Genomic DNA, 7181 nt, shown 5'->3' with positions numbered 1-7181 from the left:
AAAGTGCAGACCACATGAACAGTGAAAGCCCCACATGAGCACATGAACAGAGAAAGGGCAGACCATGTGAACAGTGACATGAAACAGTGAAAGTGCTATGTGACCACATTAACAGTGATAGTTCAGACCACATGAACAGTGAAAGTGCCCAATGGCCACATGAATAGATAAAGTGCAGACCACATGAACAATGAAAATACCACATGACCACATGAACTGAGAAAGTGCAGACCACGAGAACAGCGACATGAAACAGGGAAAGTGCCACATGAATAGTGAACAACACATGAACAGTGAAATGGAATGGTGAATTTGCAGACAACTTGCACATTGACATGAAACAGTGAAAGTGCCACACGAGCACTGAAAGGGGAGGGATATGAACAGAGAAAGTGCAGGCCATAGAAAAAAAGGATACCACAATGTATTTCTAGTCAGTTATTGCACTGGGCCAAAACTGGCTCCAAAACAAAAGAAATTGTGTTAATTACTCTTTCAGACTAAGCTTTACATCCTTTCACACTTGCATAAATTAGGACATTACGTTACGTAATCTTACGGAGCAAATTTTGTCAGTAACATAGATAGTGCCAAGTAGACTTATGCTCAGAGGAAGTTTTAGGGGAGTGAACAGAGGGGGTACTTGCCCCGGGCACCAAAATTTTAGGGGCACAACATTTTCAATGAATAATCCTTGTTTACGATCATTTTGTAATTTTTTAAATTCTATTTTCATTAGAATAAAGTAGATGGTGCAATAAATTAAAATGATTAATAAATTATTAATTGATAAAATCAAATTACATTTAAATAATGAAATAATAGTATTAAAATAACTAAATTAGTGATAATTAAATAATTTCAATAGTAAATTAAAAAATAGGCAAACAAAAAGTTATTAGTTAATAAATTAATTAAAAATAATTTTTTTATACATGAAAATTTTGCTATAATTTGGCCTGAAAGTTTTGTGGGAGACAGGAGAAGGGGGCGCAAACCAAGATTTTGTCTGGGCATAAGAGAGGCTAGAACGAGCACTGCTCTAGCTCTATTTATAACTTTACTTCATGTAAGCTTATGTTACATCATGGCAAAATCAATTTAGCAGCAACAAAATGAAATACCAGCACAGGCAATTAACAAATTTTCAAATTAAGTAAATACTTTTCCTAGAAGGTATTTCACGCTTGATCAGAGCTTGCATCTTGATGTCCGTTCTACATTTTTATTTTTGAATAATTTGCTCATAGTCATCTTTGACAATGATTATGATAATTTTATGGGTTTTTACACAAGACCAAGATGAAAGGACTCGTTTAGGACTCGTAAGTAGGGTGAAAGCCACTTAAGTATTTTTGACACTTGAATTTTATTTTTTATTGAATTAGAAGAGCAAAAGATCTTTTGCCACCAGCAAATGATCAAAATATTTTTTGTTGTTGGAAAATGAGCATTTTATAGGCAAGGATAGCGGGAAAGTACTTAGGAGTATTATAAGAGTATATTCATTTTTTTTTACATTTTCATCTTAAATGAAAATGTAACTTTTTTATATTTTCATCCTAAACATTCTAAATATAGACTAAAATTATCAAAAATATAGTTGTATAATTGTTTTACCATCTTTGTTAAGTTTTTTATTCTTGCATTTTTCTTTACATGTCTTTACCCTTCAGTGCATTACGTTTGATGGACGAAACATCTCACCCTATACCCCAAAATTAAATACTGACGTACAAATATAATTTATATATTGTAGTACAACCCTTGGGGATATTTTTCAGGAAACTATTTAATGACAAAAAAAACAAATAACAATAGAAATAACTACTAAATTCAATCAGGCAGGGAAAGTGAAACCAAAATTAGTTGAAATTTTCAGACCCATAACTGTCACTTAAATTGATACCTCAGTTGTCATCAACCGACAAATCTACATGTTCAGTAAAGAAGTTATCTTTACTGTGACTATTGTCTTCACTTTCATCATCTGATGGATCCCCTTTAATTTTGGATTTCACAATTTCACTTAACACAACATCGTCCATGAGGTCATCATCAACATCATCATTATGTTTAATTTTACTGTTGCGTAATTGTTGAGTTGGTTTTCCTATTTTTTGTAGAACAATAACTCTATTCATTAGCCCTTTGACATCTCCTAAAGAGACCTCCCCAACTTTTTTATTTTTTGAATTCGGCTGATTTTGCCTCATTAGTCTGACACTAAAGCTGCCATACTCTTTTTCGAGATTTTTGAACTTATCAGCCTGTATGGTGATAGTTTCTCTTAAGCTAGATGCTTCTGTTTTTAACACTTTTTTATTTTCTTTTAAGTTTTGAATTTTGAATTTCAGCTGAATTGAGTTTTTCTACTCATTTTTAAGTTCATACATGTTTCTCTCATCGAATTTAAGATCTTTCACTTCTTTCTGCCTACACTTGGAAAATTCTTTTTGCAGTTCACCGAGTTCAACAAGCTTCAGTGCGAATTTCTTCTCAAGCTCAGCCTCATTCATTTTCTCTTCCATCAATTGCTTTTTCAACATTTTTATGTTGACATTCAGAACATGCTCAGTTTTACAAGGCTTTGTTATAGCTCCTTCATAAGTTTTTATTCTTTCTCTCAACATGCCCAACTCACACACCATCTGTGAGTTTCCTATTGACAGTTACCTATTTGCTTCTATATACCTGGAAGCAGCAGAATTTAACTCACGTATTCTGACATCTTTACCTTGACAACACTGACATAAGTTGCAATTTTCTTGTGATTCGTTTAAAATCAAATTCCCTTCAGTATTAGATGGTATGCCCCTTTCATCAGCAACTGGAACTGGGAAAATCGTGGGACAAAAGTCATTGTGCGCAGGAAAAGCTGATGGTTTTTGTTCATGGAAATGTAACCCACAGACTTTTGATGAGGGGAGGTAGCGCCAATTTAGATAAATGGATTTGATTCTTGTAATTCAAGCATTCTACCTTGCTGGGTTGGATGGAAAGTCGAAAAGTTCATAATAGGTACTGCCATTCCTGTTCCCTGAAAAAAAAAAACATGTTTGTAAGACACACTAAGGCTTTGTTTTCATTCACCTTTTTCAGATAAAACTGATCAAGTAACGTCAAAATGAAAAGACAATCACGGTGCACCAAGATATGGTGGTTCTAGCCCCAAACCAATAAAGGCATTCACTGATGGGTTGGCAATTGAATAGCTTCAAATGAAAAATGCAAATGACAACATGGGTTGCAAGAATAAAAAGCAGAATAAAAGCAAATAAATAACAAAGGCTTGAAAAATCAATCCTGACTCCTATTTTTTCATTATATGTAATCAATCTTTTTACAGAAAACAATCTTTTCATTGTAGATAAAATGGAGGAGGATCAATCTACAGCACTAAGTATTTGAGAGAAGGTTCTGATTTCAGGAAGTCAAGTTCATAAATTTTCAGATTTAGTGTTGCATTTCAGAGATGTGGGAACTTTTTGCTTTATTATTTGTTTTTCTTTTATCTTTCAAAACATATTTCTAATTTTTGCTGAAACAAACACAAAAAATTGTGAGCAATTTTTTTTAATTATGTATTGATGTAATTGCCTAGAAAATAGTTCAGTTTCTTTTTTGCTTGACAAAGTCACAAAAAAAGGAAGGTCTGGAGGAAAAGATCTCAACTAATTTTTTAATTTTAATTTTCCAACTGTTTATAAACTCTGTAAAATATATTTTTTACTTATGAGTACTGCAAGGAAAATTATAAAGGGTAAAGGGAGCAAGGGCTACCGAAAGCATAGTTTTTACCTAGATTTGAATGGGAATATTTTGCATTTTCCTATTTTGTGTGTTTTGTTTTAGTGCCTTCTTGTTGCCCAGGGGGGGGGAGGACTGCCACCCCCCTTACCAGTTTTCACAAATCTACTGCCTAATGGAACAAATCAAATTTAAAGACTTTTGGCTAAATTGGAAAATAGCTGAGTTGTCTAAGGGGAGCTTTGGGAGATGGATCCAAAATCTAAATTATTCCGAAGAAGGTCTTAGGGTTAGAAAAGGCCTAGGATGAGCATAAAGAAGAAAAGTGCATTCAAATATAGTTTTTTTCTAATTGCCATAACCATCACAATGGAAGGGGCCTCTAGGAATTTTTTCCCCTGTAATTAATATCAGTTGGAGCAACCACAAATATTTTGTAGAAGACATAAATTTGTATTGTTCCTTACACTTTCGCCTCTTAGTGGGGGGGGGGGGGGTAGTGCCTCGAAATAAGTTATTCCGTGTTTTTTTTTATTTATTTACGTTATTGACTAATGTTTTCAAAGCAAAACGGTTTTTACATGTAGGTCATTCCAGAGGTACCCATCAAATGTACTGTCATATTACCTACATTACTTTATCCATTTGCATGATCACCCAAATTAGTAACTAGCACCATGATTTTAGATACATTCAATTATCTTAGGTGCCAAAATCAGCAAGGTATTGTCCCTACTCTAGGCCTATGTATCGCCTGACCCGGGTACCAGACTTTTGTTTTACTGGAAGAAAAGCTGGAAAAGTTTTACTTTAAAGCAAAAGTTACAATGGTGTTTTTATCCTTATTCATTCCTGAAAAACATTGAGTTTGTAAAAAAGAAAAACAGATGCATTTCTGATTTTGACATTTCTGATTACACTGTTGTGTTTTATACTATAATTCTAAAATGTAAATATATAATTCGTAAATGTTACAATTCACATTCTATCAACCTAACGCACTTTAATTTAAACAGGTTAAGCTTTGGCTATATATAAGAGAGTAAAGTTTTTTTTCAATATATAATATTATGCATCTTTCAAAAGTTGTTGAAATAAACTGTGAGGTGATAAAACCAGCACTTTTAACACGTAACATATATTTAATAAATATCAACATTTCTCCTTGGGAAATACATTTAACTTTCACTCTAAATGGAAATTGTAATATATATAATACTGACAGTGTGCCAGGGGTGGTGAATTGTAATATTTTTAATACTGACAGTGTGCCAGGGGCGGTGAAATACACATTAGCCTCCCCTACTCCCTAACAAAAAACTAAATCTGGCTCTGGGCCAGATCTAAAGAAAAACCTCATACCCAATACCTTCCTTGGGAGAAGGAAAGGACCACTTATTTCTAATTCTTTCCTTTTTTTTGGAGCTTACACGAATATAATGAAGACATTTCCTGTCCGGAACAGAAAGTGGATTTTGAAGTAAAAATTCTTTCCTTATTTCGGATTCTACTTTACTTTGACTCTTAAGTTTTGAAAACACAATTTCAACGACTGAGCAGCTTTTAGCCATATGGAGTTTTTATTTATATATACATATTGTAATGAACAAAATACCACTTTGAGGGCTGGTGCCACTTTGAGGGTTGTTGCAAAATTTTTCTTTTTCTTGGCGGCCTAAAATGTAAGAGCGAGTGGAGTACACTTTTTAATTGTCAAGTAAATAGTTTGTTATACACGGTAATACACACAATTAAGACGCTACACTTCAAAACTAATATTTCTTGCAATAAGCCTCAGGTAATCCCAACGGAGCGTCCCAACGTTCCCGTAGTTTCCCATCTGTCGTAGACTTCTGGCATTGAAATCCACATAGACTTCTTGTCTTAGATTAGTTCACTGGATTGTCCTGCATTTGCTTGAGTCACAACCACCCTGTTAAGTGCTTGTTTGCGCTTGAGGATGTTCAAGAACTTCCAAAGGTAGGGGTGATGAGCCAAAACTGAAGACTGTGATCTTCTATGATAACCCTCAACATTGTTGTTTGTCCTGGGGATTTCATCTTTCGATCGGTCGAACATATTCACGACATGCTACGGAAAGTTGCAAGGTACTCTCCTACTTCCACGCATTCTATCAATGTAGTTATCTTCAAAGTAGGTCATGATCGGCCCAAACATATTGTCAGTAAGTTTTGTTACGACAGCTGTGAATCCAGAATGTACTTCCGAAAAGGAAACGAATGCAAGAGCAGCTAGAATTTGAATGGATTCTGCAAATTCATCATTGTCTTTATACCTCTTCTGAAGGCCAAGGTTTGGTACTTTCCTGTAGATACTCTGGCTTAAGTGGAAAAAACAGCCCTTCACTTCAGTGGCTGGAAAGCCTTTCCTGAAGGGATTCTGCACGCCCAACTCGAAATCAGATAATACTGATGTTGGACCTCCATTCGTCAAATGAGACTTAAAGGAGTAGCGTGCGTCTTGTGTTTTACTCGGAATATTTACAAAAAATTATTTGTCACATGTTATTGCTTATGTGGATGGGATAGGATATTACACATTAAAAAAAAATAAAACCTAAATAGGGCAACTACTGCGTTTAGTGAAATCGAAAAGAACGGATTTGAATATAGAAGAACACTACATTTGACATTAGAACTGTCGTTAATTGGCTTAGATCAGAATCAGGATGAACCAGATGTTAGATTGCTTCCAGAAGAAAGGTTGAAAAAAAACTCAAAGTATGACGAGTGTGCATCTGTTCCAAGCTCTGAGCATGTTGCAGAAATAGTTGGAAGAAATTGTAAGACACTTACCTTCATATGTTGACCAAAGACTGGGTTAGAATCTGCTGCGGGGTTTCAAGCGTCTCTGCTGCTTTCCTCTTCATCTGGTTGCGAAGTTCCTGTATTTGAAAGTTAGTCTGGTTGGGAGCATGTGAATGCTCGTTAAAACATCCAACCAAAGCACTATCCTTCACCTTGATCTTTGCCTTGCACTCACCTTGCCTTTCCTTTGTCAGTCGTCTCAACTCACATTCGAAACTGACCACTCCAGCCGCTGAGTCTTTCTGTGTCGTGTAAACGAACTCTTCAAAGGCAATCTTGTCCATTCCACGAGTGGTTTGAAATATTCTATTATTTTACTAAACTTTATGTACTAACTGTTATGATACATTAATTATGGGATTTAATTAAGCAGATCAAGAGATTAAAGTAAGAGATTTCAATTTCAGTTTCAAGGTCTCACAGACCTTGTGGAGGTAGGAGGGTCGGAATCTCCTACTGGGGGAAATTTCGGGGGGGGGGGGGGCGATATCCTACGGAGGGGATTTTTTCAGGGAGAAATCTCCTAGACCCAGTGTTCCTGTCAGAAGAATCGAATTGAATAGAAGTTCACCATTAACAAGAAAGTTCAAAGACTCCAAAGTT

General features: G+C 35.2%; 1 pseudogene; it reads right to left on the bottom strand.

Moving 5' to 3' along the window:
• Positions 1–1910: 1910 nt before the first annotated feature.
• Positions 1911–6572, bottom strand: LOC148954675 (uncharacterized; annotated as a pseudogene).
• Between the last annotated feature and the right edge of the window lie 609 nt (positions 6573–7181).

Source organism: Artemia sp. Qi Xiang Cuo, chromosome 3 (assembly GCF_049724085.1).
Source record: "Artemia sp. Qi Xiang Cuo chromosome 3, ASM4972408v1, whole genome shotgun sequence".
NCBI classification, from domain to species: Eukaryota; Metazoa; Arthropoda; class Branchiopoda; order Anostraca; family Artemiidae; genus Artemia; species Artemia sp. Qi Xiang Cuo.
The sequence above is the reverse complement of the archived record's forward strand: the minus strand, read 5'-3'. Positions and strand labels throughout refer to the sequence as shown.